General features: G+C 39.1%; 1 protein-coding gene across 2 annotated transcripts in view; it reads right to left on the bottom strand.

Moving 5' to 3' along the window:
* Positions 1–25340, bottom strand: part of nrg3b (neuregulin 3b) — a 206386-nt gene that overhangs the window by 76241 nt on the left and 104805 nt on the right. The gene's annotated exons all lie outside the window — the stretch shown is intronic.

The following is a 25340-nucleotide window of genomic DNA, read 5'->3' on the forward strand; positions in this document are numbered from 1 at the left end:
GTGAAATACCCTATATAATCATTCTATCACCCCTTTAAAAGGAGGCAATACTCTAGATGTTGATTTAATAAAAGATTAAAATAAAAAAATCAGAAAACATACACATGGACCGATGGCAGATTGAAGTGGAATGTTCCTATCAGTGAAACACCTTAGAGAGAGAGAAACATTGCTTATATAAGACGTGGTAAGCGAATCATACACCCATCCAAGCAGAAGTCTACAGGGAATGTCAGTGGCCTATGGTAACCAAACCATAACCAAACAACTCTAACAGCGAACACCAGGAGCAACTGGTGCCAGTTTGTCTGGCTGGGGGAAAGGACCGCATACCTATACATAAACACAAAAACAACACATTCTTTGTCTTATAGACAAGAATGGTTTGAATTAAAAATGGTCTTCATTTACTAGAAATTGAACAGAGGTCATTGGGCTTTGTTCATCTTAATCATATAACATTCATCATTTACAAATGCATGCTCGTTCATGCAATACTCTAAAGACACACATAAATATAGAAAACTGTTGCAGATTGAATACATTAACAACAAATTATTTATATACTATGAGGTTTTTTAGATGAATTGCTAAACCACAATTCCATGACATACATTTCTCTAAAAGGATTCCCACTTCCTCCAGTTTACTATCTGATTAAAATTCATATATTTTTCACAAAATATTTTTTCATAAAGTTGTTATTTTGAGTCTGATTACTAACTACTACTACTACTTACTAAGGAATCATTTCATCCCAGAAAAAAAACAATTTACATTTGTACTGTTAATTATACAGAGTATACTCTGAGATTAATTCTGCAAAGGCTCATTTGTCTACTATGTGCAATGCCTTATTTATGTGTGTTATATATATATATAAATATATATATATATTTTTTTTTAATCTTTTTATTTATTTACCTCTGCTGCACTGATTGCCACCAACGTAATGTTGTTGTGTTCATACAACGACATTAAACTATCTTGATCTTAAATCATGATCTATAATCAGAATCAGAATCAGAATCAGAATCAGAAAGGGCTTTATTGCCAAGTACGTTGCACATACGAGGAATTTGTCATGGTGTTGTTGGAGCATGTCACACATACAAATATAAGAAGGATAAAAAGAATATAAACAATATAAGTATAAACATATACACACAGTATGTATTAATAACGATAAAATTAAATTAAATAAATAGTAAAATAAGTTAAACAGTAGTAAGAAGGAACGCTACAGCAGAGTAGGTACAGAGTAGGTACAGTAGGTACAGAGTATTTACAGTGGGGTGTGGAGAGAGTCAGGATGGATTCCAGGCCTTGTTAATAAGACTAGTGGCGGAGGGGAAAAAACTGTTTATGTGGTGTGAGGTTTTGGTCCTGATGGACCTCAGCCTCCTGCCAGAGGGGAGTGTCTCAAAGAGCTTGTGTCCGGGGTGGGAGGGGTCAGCCACAATCTTTCCAGCACGCTTCAGAGTCCTGGTGGCGTATAGGTCCTGGAGCGGCGGCAGATTGCAGCCAATCACCTTCTCAGCTGACCGAATAACACGCTGCAGCCTGCCCTTGTCCTTGGCAGTGGCAGCAGCGTACCAGATGGTGATGGAGGATGTGAGGATGGACTCAATGATGGCTGTGTAGAAGTGCACCATCATTGTCTTTGGCAGGTTGAATTTCTTCAGCTGCCGCAGGAAGTACATCCTCTGTTGTGCTTTCTTGACGAGGGAGCTGATGTTCAGCTCCCACTTGAGGTCCTGGGAGATGGTAGTTCCCAGGAAGCGGAAAGACTCCACAGTGTCAATTGTGGAGCCACAGACGGTGATGGGGGCAGGTGAGGCTGGGTTCTTTCTGAAGTCCACAACCATCTCCACTGTCTTTAGAGCGTTGAGCTCTAGATTGTTTTGGTTGCACCAGGTCACCAGGTGGTCAGCCTCCCACCTGTAGGCGGACTCGTCTCCATCAGAGATGAGTCCGATGAGGGAGGTGTCGTCCGCAAACTTCAGAAGCTTGACGGACTGGTGACTGGAGGTGCAGCTGTTGGTGTACAGGGAGAAGAGCAGAGGAGAAAGAACACAGCCCTGGGGGGATCCGGTGCTGATGGTCTGTGAGTCGGAGACGTGTTTTCCCAGCTTCACATGCTGCATCCTGTCAGACAGGAAGTCAGTGATCCACCTGCAGGTGGAGTCAGGCACACCAAGCTGGGAGAGTTTCTCCTGAAGCAGAGCCGGGATGATGGAGTTGAAGGCAGAGCTGAAGTCCACAAACAGGATCCTGGCGTAGGTTCCTGCGGAGTCCAGGTGCCGGAGGATGTAGTGGAGGGCCAAATTGACTGCATCGTCTACAGACCTATTGGCTCTGTAGGCACAGTGGCTGTAGGTGTAGGGAGGTGTCGTGGGGGATGGTGTCAGGACTGTCCTTTTGTCTTTCAAATCGACAGTAGTACTCGTTCAGGTTGTTGGCTAGGTGTCGGTCATTGAAGGAGTGGGGGGTTTTAGGCTTGTAGTTGGTGATCTGCCTATACAGAGTAAGTTATATCAAACTGCATCACAGACCTGACGTGCTCAGCACGTCATGGGAAACTGACTTTGTGAAAATCCCATGAGAATCGTGACATCCAAAATGAATTAGAAACAGCTCGTCAACATTTTCAATAGCTTTTTAGCCTATACGAAAAGAAGCACTGCACAGCCTAAGACGGACTGTTAAGTCACCTCACCTTGTGATAAACAGCATTAGCTGATTTTTACCCCTTTATTCTAGTGTCCCTCTTCCCTTTCGCTCCTTCCTTCCTGCCTCATCTCCTCTAAGAGACAGACTATGCTTTCAGAAGAGGCATAACTGCTGTCAGTTTAATGTCTTAAACGCCTTCTTTGTTGGTGATATTCATTTCCTGATCTGACAGAGCCACTTCTCCGTGTGTGATGAATGTGATAATGTATTTTTTTTTAATGTGTGATCACAAAAACATTATTTTAACCATCAAAGAAGGCCTTCCGAATGGTCCTAACGTTTCACCCACCCTGCATTCAGCTGCATGATGGATTAACAAGCATTAGAAAACAATATAGTGATCTGGTAACAGAGGCTGCAGCCATTTACAGACATGAATGTGCACATAGCCTTCACACATTCAAACTTGCATGCAAATTCTCATGCTCATTACCACACTGACTTTACCAATAGTTTGACTTGTTCCCATCATTTTATGTTCATTTTAATAATTTACATTACCAATCACATTTAACAGCTCTTGTAATTTAGATTGTTTAAGAAAGTGAGATGTTTTAAGAAGTCACCTGCAGTTATCGTTAAGATGTAGATCTTGACAGTATTTTAATCACTTAAGTTGATTTTCACATTTATCGAATGCTAAACTACATGTCTAATCTGTTGTACTAAAGTGGGAATACAACAAGTAACACACATGATGATCACATGAAAAAGGAGATGAAACAAATGTATGACACCCCAACAAATGGGGCAAGAGCAAGCGTCTGCGCATATAACCATGGAAACTGTACATGTGCACTGCACTGTGCAATAGCAGGACCATCTGTAGAGGGACATGAAAGATACACTGCATGGCAGTAGATAAAAGAGACTGGCTGACAAGGTGGGAGTTAAGGTGGGTTGTATGCTGTGCTGAATAATGGGAGTCTGGACTTAAATACTGAGACAGCGTCTGGTTCCTTAACAATGGTGGGAAGCTTGTTCACACCAAGGGTTACCCATTGTCAAAGGTTTTTTGTTCCCAATCTGTTTTTTTTCTTTCTTTGCAGGCATGAGTAATCCTGCAAGTCCATAATCGATATGTGCATTTGCAGAAAGTCAGTGAAGAGAGACTAAGAGAGACTGGATTATGTTTGTGTTTTCTGGTTTGTGTGGATATTAGGGCCGCGTATTTGGGGATGGCTGTGTGTGTGTGTGTGTGTGTGTGTGTGTGTGTGTTGTGGAGGCCTTTGCATTGCAGCAGTTGGTTCTCTGGGATTCTGTTTTACCCCAGACATGGTTTAAGATGTAAATAGACTTTTTCTGATAAAAAAAGTTGGTGCAGTTGGCAAACTATCAACCGTTGGGGTGAGCTTGTTATGAAAACTTCTAAATCTTTATTATTATTCCGCCGCGTATTTTGTCTTACCATTATCTTAAACTCGCTCTCATTCCCATAATTTTCACTCTTCATACATATTTTTTAGCTTGAAATGTAGGAAAATGTGTGCTCTTTCATACAATGTAGCTATGGAAGCAAACCTGAACCCTGAAAGTGGCAGGTGTGCCCAGGAGCTGCTGTATACAATGTATAGCTGAGGGAAATATCTTGCATAACAGAACAAAAAAGAATCTGAATTTTAATCTGAAGACCAAGTATAAAAATTATTTATTAGGTCAGGTATTAGCTAAATCAGCTGGGAACAGATGGAGAGAAGCCAAAAAAGCCCAAGGATACAAAGACCAACAGCCTCAAAGGCTGCACCTGAGTCAGAGAAAACCAGGACTAATGCAGAGCCCTGCTCAGAATAGCAGGTCATTTGTTACTTTCATTAGAGCTGTCTCAGTGCTACTGTACACTGCAGTCGAGGCAGATTCATGGAGGTGATAGATACAGAGCAAGTAAGTGGGTTCAAGATAGCAAATTGGTCCGTCACTTCTCAGGCTTCAGTGATGCTGAAGCTTTTTTAATAACGGCTTGAAAACTGCTACTTTGTCAATCTCAAATACAAAAAAATACAAAGAAAGGAGATCTATTTTGAATATTAATTAGTTCGTTTTTGCCCAGTGAGGAGAATTGTTGTTCTGTTTTTTTTGTGTGAATTGTGTCTATAAAGTGCTGGTTGATCATTTTTATACCATGATTTGCAATATTTCTGATTGAATTGGATTAATTAAAATATTCAATGAGAGCGAATATTGCAACAAGTTACAAATTACAAGATGCATGTACAGCGCACTTTATCTGTTCAGTAGCACAACACAAGCCAAAGACCAGCAATATAATAACAGTATTATTTTTGTCCTACTGCTGATCCTCTATTGTTGTTTACTTTGATTTGTATTTTCCTGGCAATTAGTGGCTCAGAGCTCATGTCTAGTCCAGTGCATGAAGCAGCCAATCATGTTTTGTATTGAACATGTTAAACATCTGTTTAAACTTGAATGAGAGAAGTGTTTTATTATAACGTGTTTAAAGGTATTAACAAGCACCGAAAGTCTCCTTAATTGGACTCATACATGTCTCAATACAGACATAACTGTTGACTGAATTAGTACAAAGCAAAAATATTTTCTGAAGAGAATAACCAGTTTTGCCAATACATATTGTATTGCTGTTGAACTGAAGAAACACATTTTTGAATTTAGTTCACAGCTTGTTAGATTGCAACCAGTTAGGCTTCAAGGCAGCTCATTCTACTTACCGTCGACTCCTTGCTGCTGCTTAGGCCCTCCACACTGCGAGGGCCGCTTTTCTCCTACATTTACTTTGCCATTGTAGAAGCAACGTAACACTAAGATCTAATTGTTAACTACAGATGGGCAATCACCAAAGCTTTAACGGGCCTGTATACTCCATTAGGATAGTCAGGCAGTGGAATGGTTTCGGAAACCTGTCCCCCCTCCACACATGTCTGAAGTTGGATAAGGGAGATCTGTGGCAGACCATTTCTGTAACTTTTTCAAAAAATGACGACCTGACATTTACAACCACTTCACACTGTGATTGGCCAAGTGTGCAGAGGTGAAAGGAGTGAACAACCAAGTGCAAAACTCCAGAAGAGACTGCGCCAAAATGTGCAGTTATCCCCATATTTAAACAATATTGCGTCTCCCCCTTCTCCATGACGGCTGGCTTCTCACTCCACCTTCGAGTGTGGCCATTTGGAACAACTATAAACATTTAGGATTTGGTACAAACTAGTTCTGATCGAGTATACCCCGGTCCCTTATTGTGCCACTTCCACCAGATTTATCCACCCAAACAATCAAATGTGAAATCCCCATTATAGGCTTGGTTGGGAGTGACAGTTAGGACAGATTATCCGGTAGTGTGAAGGCTTTACAGATTTATCCATCCATCTTAATGACTCTAATTGACTTGTGGACTGTTGTGAGCCATCCTGATAATATGGGAACTGTTGAGAATCAGCGACTGCACCAGTCCTTTAAAGGGGATCAATGTTTCTCACCTGCCATGGCAAATTCTGTTAGGTAGGTTTTCCTTTTAATCGCTGCATATTAATGCATATGTGATCACAGGATGCTGTGAGATTAGAGGCCTTGGCGTAAGTGACATATCAGGAGTCAGAGGGATCATCTCAGCTACATCGTTGTGTGGGTGATACTGCTTTTCCTAATCGTCTATAAAAGGAGTGAAACAAAAACTTGAGTCATTTTGAAGATGTCTAAAGATTTTAAAAGTTTTCACAAGACACCCCAGTATTTCAATCTACCATGACGTTATGCACTCTCTCTGTGCTTCTCCTCTTCTTGTGTGGAACCATAACTCATCTCATCTCTCACTTTGCCACACAGTTGCTAATTGTTTTGTTTTACAAGAAAACTTGTATTAAAGTTGTTAACTGCTGCAAAATGGATTAGTATGCCATCTTCTCCACACTGTCCATGGATTTGTGTGTCAGCTAATGTAATTGCATCATTGATCTGTTCATTCATCCCTTTATTTGTCTTGTCACATGTAGTAAAACTGCTCTCCTTCGGAAGTTAAATTGCATTATACAGTTGATGTTTTGTGTAATTAAGTTCAGCCTCATCAAGCTCAAGACCACACCTCAAACCTCGTTAATAGACAGATTATTACTATCAGTATAACTCAATACAACTTTACATCAACTCTACTCCTCTTGACAAGTTACAATTAACTTTTTTTTAAACAATTTCTTTATTGACATTTTCTATAAAATAAGCAATAATAGTGCATAATGGTGTAACAGAAGACCATTTAATTGTAAGTTACTATTAACTTCATAAATATATTTATGCATCAAAAGTGTATTTCACTGTGACATACACTAATTACAACATTTTGCTGACCTAATATCAATCTCGAAAGTGAGACGCATTTGTCGACAAATGAGCAAAGATGAATAGAGCTAAACATGTTCGTCCACAGATTTGGATGGCAGCTCACATAGTAAAAAACTTCCCTAAAACTTTCACTATTTATAGACAAACACCAGCCCAGAATTTCACTCAGCTTCACGTATTCGGTGCGTGTTTTAAGGGGTGGGTGCACACTCATTTGCACACATTTGCATGTCATTACCACTTCAAACCTACAAACTTGAAAGGCTTTCCTTGTCAAGACTCTAATCTTGCTCTCTCTCTGTCACACTCTTTCCCAGGTCTCTGCTCTCTCACACAAGCAGTGATTAAGGAAGCTCAGAACATCAATTAGAAAGTTTAACCTTCTGTTTAGACTTATGACAGCTTTTGGGGTATTGGAATCTATGATGCCTGTTGTCATGTGCCTCTGGAGGGTAAGACCACATTTTTTGGACTCATACCTCAGGAATGGCTGCAAAGGGACACATATTTGTTAAATATATTGCTGGTCATGGGTAAAAAGGCTCTTACGAACAAATGGTTATGGTGGGAAAGCCCAACTTTAAATGCATGAGTGGGCATTACAATGGACATTTAACAAAATGGAAAAGATAAGCATACGTTAACCATAAATGTGTATGTGTCTATGTAAAGCCCCATAGGCCAGACTTTGTTTTGCAAATCTATGATTATATAAAGAAAAGATCACTCCATAATTGTTATATATCTCACAGTTTTTATTTTCTCCTCATTCAGAAGATTGTCCCCGGCTGGAGACAATCACGGAAACGGCACGCTGACGGGCTACAAACCACTCACTTACCACACGGAGAACACTACTGAAGACAAAGACGCTGAACGACTACTCTTGTTTTCCCACAACACAACTTTTGTAAATACACCTTTTAAAACCTGAACTACAACAACAAGGAAAAGCAGGGCTGGTCCGGCGAGGACACCGACGGACAACGTGGGGCAGCGTACTGCTTCAGTAGAAAAAAGGCATTTCCGGCAATTGGCTGGGCTGAAAACAAGCCTACTCTGTTTTTGTTGTGGCTCAAAAACTGACATTCATAGAAAGGTTTGGTCTTTTTTTAAACCGGAGCATTTGAGGATTATTTCCATACCCAATATGTTATGATCCACTAAAGTTAGGCACGATACAAGATGAATAAATCCCCATTTTTGTTATCTTTGCAACCATCTTGACTGTAATAGAGTGGGAGGGACAATCGAGTGAGAGTCTTCTTTGTTTAGGAGGTAAGAGGGAGACACACCTGACAGAGATCTCTACTTACTCTACTGAGTGCACTTTTCTAGTTAGTGTTTGTAACCTACACTGCAAATGAATTTACAGATTTTTTTAAGATGGCTTTAATAATCTCTCTCTCTCTTTGTATGTTTGTATGGGTGTGTGTATATCAGAGAAAACTATAAAAGTATTACATCACAATCAAGCATTCAAACAGCCTAATTATTGTTAATTTGTTGTATCTAGCAGGTGCATGCAACTCTGATTAACTCCACCAGCAATCTTAATAAAATACAAATTAAATTAAGCCATTCAATTATAAAAAAAACAAAAAAAAAACAGCATCAACTATGGACCTCTTCAAACATTAAATCGGGGCAGACGTACAATAGTTCTGATTAATTATACAACACAGGACTATATGAGGGTACTTCTAGTAAGTCTGATACTGGCTGTGAAAACAAGTATGAGTAAGTTGGAACGTGTAAAAGCCTTGCTGCTCTGCAATGCCCTTTTCTTCGAAATATAATATACTGGCTTTGGTTTTTGACACAATGAAAACATCTAATTAGTGATGGCAGGACCTTTCATGAAATGAGTTTGACTGAGATTAATAGAAACAGCGGTGACAAGCAGTAGACAGGCACACTTGCAAAAATATCAACAAGGCTTCAATGCCATCAACTAAAAACCCAAAGGCATTTCAAAACATGTAATCACTGTCATGCTCCCTGTAAAATGTTCGTATCCACTGAACTGTTTGGAAAATGTAGCCTTTGACAACACTGCTCCGTTTCTTGTCACAAGTTCAGACAGCTTCCTCAACTGAAAGGAACTTCTTGGTGCAGACAAAAAGAGAATATAGCAGTGACTGGTGACATACATCAAGGACTTTCTGTGGCATCAGCGGAAAACATAAAAGCATGGCTCCTTATATTGTGGTTTATTAATTACAAGATATAACTTGTTTTTATTTGTAAACAGTAAGTACTTTGAATTATTTTATTAATCTTTTATCAACTTTTTCCCTCTATGGTTTGATTTTATGTCTGAGTATGGCAATCACGAAGATCAGTAAGTATTTTAATGTTGATAAAATTGTGTTATGATGGTCTTTGCATTGCTCCTCTATTAAAAAATGATTAGCTGTCTATTCTGTTATGTTACAAACATAACTGATTCTCTGATTAAAACTGGATGTACTCTGTAGAGTTAAGAGAGCTACATACGTCTTTATTTTTGTTTGTTGAGATGACATGACATGAGAGCCAGACTTCAGTGTCTTACTGCATTCATCTCAAGGAGATCTGGGACGGGAGACATTCAGTTAGACACTGAGAGATACTGCAGTATTCCCATGGCAATGAAAATAAGCTTGTGGCTCACCACACATACTAAATTAAGCAGAAGTAACACAATCACCAATAAAAAACAAAAACGTACTGACAGTTAACCAGTCCAGGTCAGTCCCACAGACACCAAGGCAATTCCTCAGTTCATTATTTACCATGCCAAAGGTAGTGCAGAGGTCAAGCAGAGCATGGAGCATTAGCTACAGTGTCCATCTCAACAGAAATCATTTGTAACAGGTAACAGAGGGATTATTTGGGATGAATTCTGAGTTTCTTCAAAATAAAACAGCACTTTAAGTCACTAAGTCATTAAGTTTTAAGTTTCCATCTCAGGAGGTAGGTTGTTCTCGGTTACACTTTACTTGAAGGTATCTACATGACAGTGTCATGTCACTCTTATGTAGATACCTTCAAGTAAAGTGTTACCGTCTTCTCTAATGCAATGTCTGCCAATAAGGTTAGTTGGTTAAAGCTGTCCCATAAACATTTTCTGGCACTTATACAAAAATAAAACAATTGACGGTTTACTAAAAATCCCAGCAATGTTGCCCGAGATGTATGTAAGCCAAGCAGTCAAACAGGGTTACGGTACATTTCTCTATATCATACATACAATATTAGGACTAGCTCGCTCTACACAGCAATACAAGAACAATGCTGGTTCTTTATTTAGCATTACATGTCTGACAGCTTGACAGGCAACAGTGACTAAGCTTTCCCATAAAGTCACTACTCACCACCGCACTTATCAAGTACTCTGTCATGACACATACAAAAAACACATACATTGTACAGCTTTCTAAAAAGGGCTCTCTCAATGTCAATAGCATCTGAGTCTTGCATATAGATGAGATAGCTTTGAACTGGGCGCACATGTGACAGACTGATGAGCTTAGTTTTAAATTCACTGTGGTCACATCAGATGTAGGTGCATCAGCAGTCCTGGCTGCTGGTTGTTTTTGTCATGTAATCATGTGGTTTCTAAGAAGAAGAAACAAATATTTAAGTTCTAACAATAATGATAATCAACTTAAAGAGGGTGGTGCCCTTTTTGTCTTGCCAATCAACCCAATGGTACATCCAGCCCAGTATATAAAGGATGTAGCAGTACTGCTGTTTGGTGTATGTTTCTTTTAAACATTTCTAAATGTTTTAAAACCATTACTTGCCATTTTTATAAACAAATAAACTGTGTTAGACAATTTATCTTTGCCGAATTTGGGCACAAATTCCATAATAATCTTTCCGCATATTGTAATTAAATTTGTCTGAGAGAAAACTAGACTTCTGCATGTCTGTTTTTAGGTTTTAGGAAATAGCCCATGACAGGAGACTTTTTCCAATCACCGGTCATTTCAGAGAGAGAGAGAGCGTTCCTATTGGCTGTTCTGTGCATGTATATGCCCGTGTGACAGATAGGGGAGAGGGAGAGCTGCAGGAAGAGGTCTCACTCTACTTTCTGTCTAAATTCTGGCATTTTTGTTGCTTTCTACCCACTGCAGCTTTAAATGAGAAAACAGCAACAACAACAAAAATGGTTTAGGAAAAAAGGCTTGCGTCTCAAAAAGTTGTGATATAATTTAATTAGTTAAGTGAGGCTTCATAAGGCTATTATTATTTCTGAGAACTATGATTAGCTAATATGCTTTTTGGCAATATTTCAATAATCTTAGATCATCATTTTGCTTTTACCATTTTTCAGATAAAAACAAGAGAAACCCCATCATTTCTTATTTAAATTAGCTTTAATGTTTGTAACTACACTTCCCATCCTACCTCTGTTAATCAACATCTATCTGTATTGACAAATGAATATTTATCCACAGTTTGCTTGTTGTTTTCCCCTGAACATGGATTAAACTAGTGTATCGCTTGATAATTGATCTCAGCCTGAGACAGGTTGAGGTGGAACAATGGGATTTCTTTCAGCCTCTATCTGTCTTCTTTCATTTGCTACTTTACTTAATTCAATTCAGGAGCGTTCCATTAATAAACATGGACAGATATCCCAGTGCAATACCAAAGCAAACTCTCTTGTGAAAACATGCCAAGCAGAACGACGATATCAGGAAAAATAAAGAATCGCGTCAGATCATTTGATGATTAAATATCACACTGATTAAGCCCCACCAATTGCACCTATTCCATCTCTATTCTTCCTACATTTTCTATCTCTTGTTCAAGTGGTCTCTTCTTCCCTTATTTCGCTGAATCCTCTGGCTCGTCCCAACTAACTGATCTGTTTATCTTATTTGACACCCTTTTGAGGATAAAATGTACAAGCCGCAGCTCAAATTAAGCCAGTAAAGATGCTACAAAGAAGGCCTGAAAGAAAATCTTACTGTACTTTGCTTCTGACAGAGAAACAAAATGAGCAAGACGAGGCAGAATGTGGGAGAAAATAGAGGAGTTTGGCAATAATATGGGAAGTGAACAGAGGCTCGTTGTTTTCATTTTTATCGGTAAAGGCTAATAAGTTATCTTTGATTTCACAGTAATTCCATGAAAAACATATTTACATGTAAATAGAATTTGCCTATAAGCACACACAGAAGTATTAACACCTCAGCTTTATGACCTCTTTACCAAAGTGCTCCAATAGAGCAGCAACCAAAAAACTCCTAGGGGCTGATATAAAACTGTTTCAATTCTAATCTACATGTGATGATGACATCAGCGCAGCTCCCTCTGGTGGAGTACAGATGACAACCCTTAGTACAGTTGTAGCACATGTCTCCACTGCACCTGAACTCCTGATCTGAAAGGTGTGAGATCTGATTCCTCTGAGATGGGAGGAAGCTAGATCCTCTATTGTTTCCCTATTTAAAAAAAGACATTTAATTATCCCAAACCATCTAGCCCCTGTCCCACTTCTTTACTCCTCTATCTGGTCCTTTCATCCTGATAACAGGCACAGGCACAGTAGGCATTTGCATGCGTTGGCTACAGCAATATCAAAGTCTGCTGTGTTTAGACAAGATGATGTAGCTATATGGTCTGTATTCTGTGTCCACTGCTGAAATGACTTAGACTAAACATTGGTAATGAGAAGCAGCTGTTATCCTTCACCAGCTGGGCTCACAATAAAATGACAAGAGCTGCAGGCAACTAACTGAGGCTGTACCGCTGCCTTCAAATCCTGTGCAGTCTCTTTGTGTTGAATACATCCGAATGCTCCGTCATTACTTTATCAAAAGTCTGAGTGTGCATTTGATGTGGGGAAGAAAGAGTGGAGAGAGATGCTGTGTTTATGTGTGTTGACTGTGTCAGTCATTTTGTTTGTGATCTTCCCCTGCAAATGGGATTGTGCACAGTTCTCTTCAGAAATGGGACTTTGTAAAATACACAAGTATTCGTGGTTAGTCCTTTAAAATGTTAAAGTCAAATGGAAATTTGAGTTCTCCTCACTTTTTGTGTAATTAATATTTCTATAATGATACTGCAGCCTGAATACGGCCCAACCACTAAGCATTGCTGCTAATTTATCCAAATGGCCACTCACAGCACTGCAACAAAATTCAATTATTACTGTTTGTATAATGATTTTCTAAACCATAATACTGGCAAAACATTTACATAGCCTTGAAAAGCAACTTTTAGGTGCCTGATGTCATCCCATATAAGTGTTTCTCTCTATTGGGCACGTGCAAGCAAACTTTTTGGGCTCATGCGCTAGACGTGCGAGTTTTGATTGTCTGGGTGATGAAAGGGTGGCAGCTCATGTTAGCTAGACCTCCTCTTTTGTGTGAACTGAATGTGCGGGAACTTCCTGTGACTCAGCAGGTGTAACGAACAAAAAGTTACATCTAGTGTGAATCAGTGCTAGCATTAGCAAGCTAGGCTAACTAAAATGTCCTATATCAACAATTGTAGGATACAGTATGACGTTCTCCATTAAGTCACATACCACAGAAGTTGACAATTCATATATGCATAGATACCAGTTGCCATACTCCAAAATGGCACCCATTTACTTGAATGAAAATTGCTCGCCTAGCGCATGAGCCCAAAAAGTTTGCTTGCACGTGCCCAATAGAGAGAAACACTTATATGGGATGACATCATGCCATATAAGTGTGATTTAAATCACGACGAGGAGTATGAGTAATATACAAAATATATTTAGTGCCCGCCAACACAGATGCTGCACTAATCAAATCAACATTGTCAGTAGATTTTAATTTCTTCTTTTTGGTACAATTTTGAAAAGGTAAGTCCACAAGTCAAAAACAAACCAAGGACATACTGTACAATATATAATGATTTAGCAGCAAAAAGTAATTGAATTTCAGTTTGACTTTGAAAATGTAATGTAATTTTTTTTTTTATCATTTATGGGCACTTCTGCACCTTGTAAATGCTGTAAAAATGATGTACAGTATTGCATGCCAATAAAATCAAAAAAGCAATATAATATAAGCTCCTAAAAACAAAAGCTGATGAATAAAACAGTAATTCATAGACCAACGCCTTGTAAAAGTGTGAATTTTAATTGTCTGCAGGTATGGTGGGTTTTCTTGACAACACGTCTGTGCAACGCTCATTATGTCTTGTAGCTTGAAAAACAAGGCAGTCTTTGTTAGCTGAATATGGACACGTGATTCTTTCATCTGCAGTGTTTGTGACAAGCCTGCAGAATGTAAAAATATTATGCTGAAAGAACCGAGATGGAAGCATGGATGGAGAAATCAGTCATGTGGTTACAGCAGTGTGCATGTTATTAGTAGTAGGTATAGGAACAGTAATGATGTTTTACTTGCAGATGTTCTCAAGTAGAAATTACTCCTATATTAAGAGATACTCTTGCATTGCCAGACCTACAGACACAACATTCCAGGATAGGAGAAAAACGTGCTCTGGTTTATTGGCATTTCTTTAAGCCAATCACAATCGTCTTGGGTGGCGCTAAGCGCTGGGCACAGGTACGGTGCCTCTACAAAATCACCTCGGGAAGGAACTTGTTTTAGTGAAACGTGCACATAGGGAGGCGAGCTCTGGAATTAAAATGGCTGTCAAGTGTGATGAGAATTTTAATCCAAAAAAAAAAAAAAAGATAAATATAATTTGTTTATTAATTTAATAAGTTCTAGCTCGGAGGATGTTTTCCGAATCGACCAAAGTTTAGAATGACAACACAAAAAGCGGAAGGTGAGGTGCATCCGGCAGAACCTCCGGCAGCACCGGAACAATCCTGTAAATGAAACGTCGTCGATATAGACTAATCAATAGTAAAATATATATACTGTCTTCTTGTTACTGGTCAGAAACGGAGGAGATGCACTATAATTTGGGGCACCAAAATTTTCTTTTGATTTATTAACTTGAATTAGAAACTTTATGTGCCAACTCTACTCAGTTCCAAGGCAAGATGATGGGTCTGTCATGGGATGTTGCCAACAGGTAAGTCTGCTCCCACGTTTATAATTGTGTTGCTTTAACACAGGAGCTGGATGGGGTAGTGGGGGACATGGCCCATTGGCTTTAAGCCTGGGGAATGTCCTCCCTTGCAGGATGGATCATAGGAGTAGCGACAGCATTGTGGATTAGTGCAGCCTGTCAAGGTCTGACGGTGCAGTGACAATTTAATCGCTGAACAGGCTCCCCATAGAAAAAGGAATATGAGAAGAAGAAAAGCAGGAAGGGAAAGTTAAGAGGCTGTGGTCTTCATTTATATAATTCATTTTGTCATATCAGATTCTGTTAATACTGCTGTCAACGTCTCTTGTGTCCTGGGAAAAAGACATAAACAGGCTCACAGAGACACAAGCACTCTCAGCCTACCCTTAAGCTTAACCCTACAGCAAACTGCCAATAGAAATAGCTCTTTTCCTCTTTTTTTAATTCCTTTTGTGAGATTTAATTTGCTTCCTCATCAGGGTAGATGAACACACACACACTCTCACACACACACACACACACACACACACACACACACACACACACACACACACACACACACACATTGCTTATGAAATACTGGTTTTACTGGTTATCCATCTGCACAGATGGTTTTGAAGGAACAGACATAAAACAAACTTAAATGTTCATTTAAATACGATCCAATACCTTATGTCAGCATAGCTTTGGATGAAGCAATCAAATGTGCAAATTCTGTCATGAATTATTGAACAGCAATTATTCATACTATTAGGTGGCAATCATTTTAATGTCTGATCAATCAGAATCAATGCACAAAATATATAGCATAATGCAAAAGTTGAGTTGTGGTGGAGCATTTAAATGTAACTGCCATAGCAGGCGCACTAAAAGTGAGTCAACAACATTTTTTTTTTCTACTTCTGGGCTCACACTAATGAGGGAAGAAGTTACCATGGTAATAGTAGACACGAGCTACCTTGAGCTCTGCCAGGCTTTTAATGCACGCACGCACACGCACACGCACACGCACACGCACACGCACACACACACACACACACACACACACACACAGAGGATAGTGTTTCATCCTCCATGCTGAGGAGAATAAAAGTTAAACCATTTAAAATGCACGGATACCTAAAGGCATGGTTAAACATAAAGAAACCATAGGGCGAGACAGATTTCTTCTACTACTGTATAATCATCATTATTAAAGGCTGCACCACATCTCTTTTGCTGGTTTAATAACTATCTCTATTGTCATTAATAGGTGAGGATCTGCACTGACAGAAAAGGCAGGGCAATTCCATTTGCTTTGACTTTAACTAAAGCTATAATTAATGCCAAATTTGCACTGATAAAATTTTTCCATTTCATCAAAAGTAAACACCCTTTATCACAGGATCAGTAAATCCATATTTAAACCTTTCTATAATGGTTGCACTTTTTCAATTCCATGTACAGGCCACTAAATTCTTGATACTGGCAATATCACCAGATATCAGAACAAAGGCATTCAAATATCCTACCAGTGGAAATTAAGATGGTAAAAAAAAGATGTCTTTGTTAAAAATTGTTTAAAATGCATTCTAATGTAGCTCAGCGCAAATTCTTTCAGGAAGACCTAACAAATAATCAGTCTCTCCTAAAGCGAATCAGCGCTTGATGCGCTCTCCTTCTGATAATCCAATCAGGAACGGCCAAAGATTCTATAGGCCAATCACAGCGTCACAACACTGTTTTAAAAGCGCTTTCTCTCCCTGTGCTATGAGCTGTCATTTCAGAAAGGCGTCATCCCTCCTCCTCCGTTTCCACCTCCCGTTCTAGTGATTCTACGGCTGTCGCTCCAGTGCCTCCTCGGCCTGGTCTTCCGGCCCTTCCCCACCGCCACCGGTGTCTGGATTCCATCGGGGGGTTACATCATGGTTCCCTACCCCTATATTAAATGTATTAATATATCAAATGTATTAATACAAATGTATTAATATAACGATGGAGTTCAATCTCCAATACTATGTTCAAATTATGCTCTTGTTCAATAAAACATTTTGCATATCTGCAAACAGTCTCTCCTGATTGAATTTAATTCATATGTACCTGTATTCTCAGCTTTGTCTAGAATAGTAATTTAGAATTTTTATATTAGCATTATGGATTTACATATCCATCAGAATGAAAAATATTCAAAACATATTAATAATGAATTACTACGTAATAGTACTGTTACACATAATGCAAGGTCCAATTCATGTTTTTTTCTGCTTTAAGTGTCTCTTTGGCAAGGTGGCATCAAGCTGTTTCAACTATAAAGCTAACTTGCAGCAGCTTTGCATCATCTGTGCCACACAAGCGAGCCTCTGTGTAGTGTAAGTATTATCAGTAAAGAAAGACCTTTTTTTCTACTGATTTCTGCAAGACAAATCATTTCCATTTAAGTAAAGAAAAATATTTTGCAGCATGGAATGTTGCTGCAGAAAGAATATTGGTTTGATAAAACAGACGTTCTGTAGATGAGTAGGTGTTATTTGTGTACATAAAGAATGAAAAAGAGCATCCACATCATGCAAATCCACATACAACGAACGAGAATTTGCATACTTGCTGTATTGCATGCCTCGAGTAAAGCACGCAGCTTCTCAATGGCTGAATGTTAAATCCTTTGCACTGTGTAACCAAAACACAACACAATGCTGCAGGTGGTGGCCAAAGCTGCAGTGCACCCTCATTTCGACTAATATATTCTACAACATCCTCCAACCGTGGCTAACTGTGTGCTTTTAGTTTGCTGAGCACATGTCAGACTGATACTGCTGAGCCTTCACGTCAAAGTCAAAAACCTGCATCACTGAACAGGTCCAATATTTTTTAAACTGCAAGCTGCTAGAAATAATTGCATTGAAAAATGCAGAAAGACTGTTACTTGGGCTGGGGCGTATCATCAATAAGGGCTGAGCTGAATGAAGGGCATCCATGCAGAATGATCAATTACAATACAGTTATATCCATAATATATTATCAGAGGCCATGAGGTCCTATTTTTTCTTGGGCTCTGGGAGGACTGGAGGTGGATGTGGCTTCACTGAATTACATATTACACCCTCCTGTAATCCACAGACCTAACATACAGAGCTAACCAATGCATTACTCTTTGCACCACCAATCAACCTCCTAACAACTCCACATAGAACTGTTGCCATTTTTAGAAACAAAATGAAACACACAAAACACACATATTGTGCTGATTTGGCTGCGCTTAGAGGTACAATACGGTTTGTGTCAGTAGCAATTATGCGGCACTGGAATCCTGGTGTTAATAATTACCATAATTCAACCTTGTAAGCTACTGCCTATCTATACAGATCAAATCAAAAGCACATGGTGCAAGGCACAGTCTTTTGCTAATTTCTTTCCCAAAGTATATAAATGAATACATGAACATATCCTTTTCAAACTTTTTGCAGGTGATATGTTGGACAATTTTAATTTGAATCCATCATCTGAAAAAAAAAAAAAAAATTGTTTTTCATAACTAAATACACTTGTGGCTGTGTGTTGCTATTGTTATTCAACCCAGAACCATCAGCATGTACCGTTACGCATGGAGTGACAGTTGTTGAGCTAGCTGTATCCTCTATGGCACTGTCAGGTACTGGCAGGTCCATGCAACACCGGCACAGCCAGTGTGTCCCAGCAGTCTGCTGCAGGTTCTATTTGTCTCTTCACGTACTGAACTCTTACATTGGCTAAGAATTCTGGTAGGATCACAGGAACATGCGTTATCTCTTCCAATGTTAATTTAATTTAAGGTGCTGTACGTTTGCCCGTGGTGATATTCTACCTCTGGCACAAGGACATACTTAGCCCTTGGGGAGAAGCTTTCGCTGTGGGTTTTTTTCTAGACTCACCATCACAACACTGTCTAAGTGCTGTGGTGGTGAACACAAGAATAGGAAAACAGGTGACATGATTGGGTATGACAACCAGCTCTACCACACCTCCTGATAATGCATTCCTCCACCATAGGCTTTTTCATATTTTCATAGAATATGTGCATTCGACTGTTGTGCGCTCTGTGAGTCTGACATCTCGGAGCCAAAGAAAAGCATGTCATCATCTTAGTCTCTGCTTTGCTATCAGAAGTGCACGAAAATCAAAATCATGTTTCTCCTCCTCCTGAAGGCATATTTGATATCAATCTGCATCTACACACACCTAATATAACAGTTATTCGCGATTTGCGCTGTGCTGTTGTCACAACTGATGCTTAATATTTCAAATTAGACCAGTTCTTTATTTTTTGATTCCTATGAAGTAACCAGACACTGCATTAACATAGCATTGCTTTTCAATAGGAACTTGACTCATACTGTACCAGTAATGGAGACTATGAGGACAATAAAGGCAATAAGTGTCATATAGTTAAATATTATAAACATTTGTACTTTTACTTTCACATCTACGGATCTACTAAATGATATTGTATTCACAAATATGTGCATTTACAGGAAAGACTGTGAGTCAACTACATACATTTTTAAATGTAGAGACGTTTTAAATAACTTTTTATAAATTTGATGCATCTTCATATATGCACTGTACAAAATAATTGTACATATTCTAGTACATTTGGCATTTGCTGTGCCACTAAATCAAGTGTAATTGGTTTGAAGTGATTACACTGCCATTTTCAACCTATGAAACAAATAAGTTTGAAAAAATAAGTAAAAAATATTTGGCAGGGAAGTATTGGCTTGCCTTAAAAAAACATGATCGACAATGGAGTACTTTCTACTGTACGTTTTCGCTAGTGTGATAACTCTATATGTGATCCCCGATTACCGAAGACCTTTGGAATCTTGTCAATGTTTTGTATTTAGTGTATAAAAAGCAACAGCATTGATGTGAAAGTAGGTCCTAAACTCACATTTGCATGTTTATTTTGGGAGCCTTATTAGCATTGCCAAAACATGAACATCCGGCAGGGAGGAGGAGAGCGAAGGAAATGTTTCATAACAAAATAAATTGATTCCCAAGTTCAAAACTGTGTTTTAAAGATTGGTCTGACATCCTTACTTGTCTAATGTTGGAACACATCCAATCATCTATTATTCTCTTTGCACTTTGGCCAAAAGGAGAAGATGACATCTAAGGAAGCGTTAATCTTTACTTTTTTGTATTTTAGAACTGCCGAAGACATCAGCAGTTATTGTCATGAGGATGCTGATCCGGTATTGCTTGGAGGGATGATTGATCAATGGCAGTATCTCCACCCAAAACCTCAGTGTAATCATCAGTCTTGTGTTTTTTCAAGTAGCAACTTTTTCCCTGTTCGTTGTTTCCGTGGACAATATCTAGGTTTTATCAGCACACACAGCATCTCTGACAGGAAGAAGAACTGAGAATAAACTTGTGTACAGGGTAGTATGAATAGAGTAATGGCACAGCAGCAACCCTACTGCTATTTGCAGCTTCCAGCTCATTGTTTTGGTCTGTAAATTACAGAGGAGGATTAGGGCCACATGTGAAAAATGTATTTGAGTTCTGAGATTGAAGTCAGAATTCTGATTCTATTTTAAGAATTCTGATTTTAATCTCAGAATTCTTAAGTTTTTCTCAGAATTCTGACTTTAAACTCAGAACTCAAATGTATTTTTTCACATGTGGCCCTAATCCTCTTCCGTAGTAAGTCCATACGGTTGAATCATTTTTTTTTAAATAAAACCGTGGGCAACCATTTTCAGCAAAAAAACCCTCCCACAAGCTGACTGTACGCTACCTGCTCAGCATGAAATGGCGGAGATCCGAAGTAAACAAATGGCTGGCGAGGAAAGTCAAACATTCAGCAAGCCCAAAAGAGACAGATAGTATTATCAGGAGTTGGTGGATGAAAAAACAAGAGGAAAAAGACGAGTGAATCATAGACTTGAATTCAACAGGTTGATAGAAAGAATGTGATGTTCATTTGGCAAATGTGTTGGTCATAACTGTTCACTAAGTAGTTAGAACTTGATACAGTATTAGTTTATCAGGATAAAGTGCAACTAAAGGGTTTTTGGGATTTGTGGTGTCTATTTTACAAAGCCAGCTGGCCGGTCAAGTTTACAAATGTAAACATCAGAGTAAACACAAGGGAAAAGGTGGAGAAGATGAGCTCAAACTAGCAAGACCATCTCTGCGGCCATCTCGTGACTACGAGTCGCTCATCAGGATGAGGGAACCATTTTACCAATGTCCAAGATCAAGACGTCAAGATTTTGAAATGTAAACATCAGAGTAAACAAAGAGGAAAAGGTGAGAACGGCTATCAGCTATGACCTATGGCTACGATCCCGACTACATGGACAAGCAAGACCATCTCTGTGTCCATCTCCATCTCTACATCAGAGGGGCCACGAGACAGCGTGGAGGAATGGCACACCGACTACGACTTGACTTCTCTGCTGGCCATCCTGCTAGCCAGTGTGCAGGCATCGGACAGTGAGCTGGCTAGCCTCTGTAGGGTTCCAGCGGGATGTCAGGAGCTGTGGTGTCCTTTTCACGGAGACTTAACATTAGCTGGATGGTAGAGTGCAGGGGGACTGCCCATTCCTCCGACACTCCATTGTTCCGACCTCTCAATAACCCAAAAATTCCCTTTGGTCCTACAGCCCACTAGTCCAACGTCCCCCACTATGGCCACGCCAAGACCCGGCCTACGAAGCAGCTTGACTGGTTGGGATTAGGCATTTGACCTCGAGTGGTTAAGGTTAGGATAGCCGATTGGTCAGGGGATAGGACCTGTACAAATGGGGTTACGTTACCTTGCGTAAGCATGGACACCTGGCCAATAAATGCTATTGAAGGGCAGGTCTTGGGGTTGCAACGTGATGACATAGTTTCATCACTAACTGACCTCGCTACTTTCCTCAAAGACTGAAGAATGTTTAATATTATATATATTGTGGGATTCATAATATAGCTGGTGGAAGTCGGACTATTGGGCTGTAGGACCAAAGGGAATTTTCAGGTTATTGAGAGGTCGGAACAATGGAGCGTCGGAGAAATTACATGGCACCAGAGTGCAGGTGCCATTCAACCAGGTGACTCTTTTTCTGTGTGCCGATCAGAGGCCACATTCTGTTTTATAATTATTAATGCACAAGTTTAAGGAGCTGATAGGATAAAATTACACTTGGACTTGTACCTTGAAGGATTTTACGTGACAAATAAAATTGATCGATTGAGTAAATTAATTATATGTTTCTGACTTACTGTCTGGACTTCTCTCAGAAAAAAAAACACCCCTAACCTTCCAATGAAGTACTCACAAACCTGCAATCATTCTTTCACACAACATGCCCTCAGCTCAAGAGAAATTGGCAGACAGTGCCACTTGGTTAGGCCCTCCAGTCTTTCCTGAGTCAACCAGTATGCAGTCATTCAACTGTAGCTAATTATAGCCTAGAGGGTAATTGCTACAAGTATTCAGGGTTTCTCGATGCTGCGGTCGCACAGGTGGAACATTCCAAATTGTTGTGCTGGCCACCGTAATATGACATATGACACAAGACACACATTGAGGCTCCTTCCTATCATTGAATTATTCTTAGCCGCTCATTCATTCCGTGAAATTATAAATCATTATATTATCAAAGTGTTGATTGAGTGAGAGTATTAATACTTGAATCAGTATTGTTTTCTGCCATGCAAACTAATATAATTGTCCATTACCTAGTGTATTACGGGGGGTCTGCTTTTGTTATTGAAATGGTGACGTGGAAACCCCACACCCCTGGGCTTGCCACACTAGTTACAACTAAAACTGTATGTGTTTCTCCATTTGTCAAACAAACGTCTTTAAAAAAAAAAATGTATTCAAAAACTTTGCAAATATTTGTTTTACATACTACATTTAAGTGATCTGGTCTGAATAGTGTGACTGTTTTAATGATTAGTGAGTTTAAATTAAATGCACAATTTCTGTTTTTCAACTTTCTTTTGCTCAACATTTACTTTACTAAGGGACTGTTTGTTTTTTATTTGAGGGGCCACCGGAGGAGTTTTGGTGTCTTTAGTCAAAATAGACCTGACCCTCCCTTCGCCAGTAATATATTTTTCTATAACCCTCCAAAATAATTGGGAAAAAAGGCATGACCCTCCCCAACAATTTATTGATGCCTTTTGTACAGGTTTACGCTTGGCCAAGATGTACAGATAGCCATTGTTTTTTTTACAACTATGACATACATGAGTCAACCTCTGCTTTCTCATCTTACACACCACACTCCACTATTATGGTGGCCATTTCAGTAGATTTACTCACTAAGCATGGAAACTAAATGTACACTTCCTGCATTACTGCATTACTTCAAATACAAAGTTACTCATCTAGTAAACTACTATTCACATGAAATAAAACAATAAAACATTGAGACCATTCAACAAAGCACACTGGGTAATAACCCATATTGACAGCTGGCCCGCCCAATCAGAAATTCAAAGTTAAGTGTGTAGGTGTGCAAAGTGCTGCAACAATCACAACAACCATGGATTGCTGTTGTGGCCAACAACTGGAAACTTTATACATTGTTCGTCTGCTATTTCATTACTAAATTCACTTCTGAGACTTTTTTATGTGAGAAATCAACTATGTAGAGCTCAAATATGGGCTGTTTTATGAAAATTGATGGCTAATTGCAAATTTGGTCGGAGTTCAGAAGCTCCACAGTCTGACGTGACTGTCCACCTTCACAGACCCCGCTGTGAGCTGGCTGGAGCTCTATAGATAGGATTGGAGATGAGAAGTTTAACTGACCTGTAACCGCGATCAGCGCTCACACGCTCCACTTAGCACCAACTGCAATGTTTAATTTTAAATGAATGTAGCCTACAGGCACACGTGGATGCTCAGTATTTTCCGTGGGTGTTCGAGCTCGAGGCAATGTGAAACCTTTTAGCTAGTCAGCTTCATTATATTCCAGCTCCATGTCAGTGACGATACTTTGACAACAGGTGGCGCAGTTAGCTATAGGGTTGCATTCTCAAAGAAAGCAACTCCAAACTCGTGTTGCTGTCATGTTGCGATTTTTGTTGGGTCAGACCCATCTGCTAGCGATGGTGGGCTGAGACTGAGAGCTACATGGAAAAGTATGCACCAAACAAGCCACTTTGAAATTTTGAAATAAAAAGACATGACCCTTCCCTATTTTCCTCCGGTGGTCCATTCCATAAATACCGAACGGTCCCTAAGAAGCTTGACTCATGCGTCATTTATAATGCAGCAGGGTTGTTTTTTTTTTAGATTTTGATTTAGGCCCCTTGATTCCAGGTAGGTGTACTAATGAGCTGTTTTTCAATTCAGCACCATTCAGCACAAATTTTCCTTGAGAGAAAATATCTTATCATGTATTTTTAAAGTGATGTATGAGAGTGATTGCAGAGTTGAAGTGGATGGTGCATCGGGCCGCGAAGAGGAGCAGACATGCAGGAACATACTGTACAAAGAAGAGTGAAACTGAAGATCCAAGCAAGAACTTGCACTCGCTATTAGACGGTGCATGTGTGCACATAAATTTGAAATGCACATACAACCGCATGCACATTAGTAATAAATGTGCTTTTCTAGTGTACTGTTTCCTATGTGTGGTTTTTGCAGAAAACAAAAAACTAAAGCGTTCATTGGCGGAAACCACAAAAATGAAAGATAATATTACTTAATATGCTGCTCAAAAACGATTGATAAGCATTATATTATACTATTTACTTTCTGTTTAAATATAGTCCCCCCTCTATTTTCTTCCTCCTGTAAATCACTTTGTATTTTTTGTTTTGAGTGCTATATAAACAAAGTTTGCTTGCTTTCTATGACAATTATGAAGATACACAACCTGCTGGCAGATAAACGGTATTGGCTTTCTAATGCAGGTAAATAGATTGTCAAAGTCATTATTAAGAATCAGATTTGTGTCTTTTACAAATTTATCTCGGTAATTAACAACATTTTAGTTATGCCCGCCACATTAAAGTCCGCTAAGGATATATTTGGAGGAGTTACCTCTATTTATTCTGTTCAGGGTGTGAGTGACTGCCTGAGTGAAACTAAAGGAAAAAAGAAAATTGCTGAAAATTGCAAAATCAAAGAAAATAAAAAAACTCAGTAAGATCAAAGAAGGAGCAAAAGTCCCTTCTTTACACCTATCATTAAAATGCATATTATACAGTACCAGAGAGAAAAAAAGAAACTATCACTATTACAAGTTTTGTCAGACCAAATTAAAGTTAAAGTCAAATTTGCTTCCCTTGTGCTTCCTACTTGG

Source organism: Sander lucioperca, chromosome 22 (genome assembly GCF_008315115.2).
Source record: "Sander lucioperca isolate FBNREF2018 chromosome 22, SLUC_FBN_1.2, whole genome shotgun sequence".
Classification (NCBI taxonomy): domain Eukaryota; kingdom Metazoa; phylum Chordata; class Actinopteri; order Perciformes; family Percidae; genus Sander; species Sander lucioperca.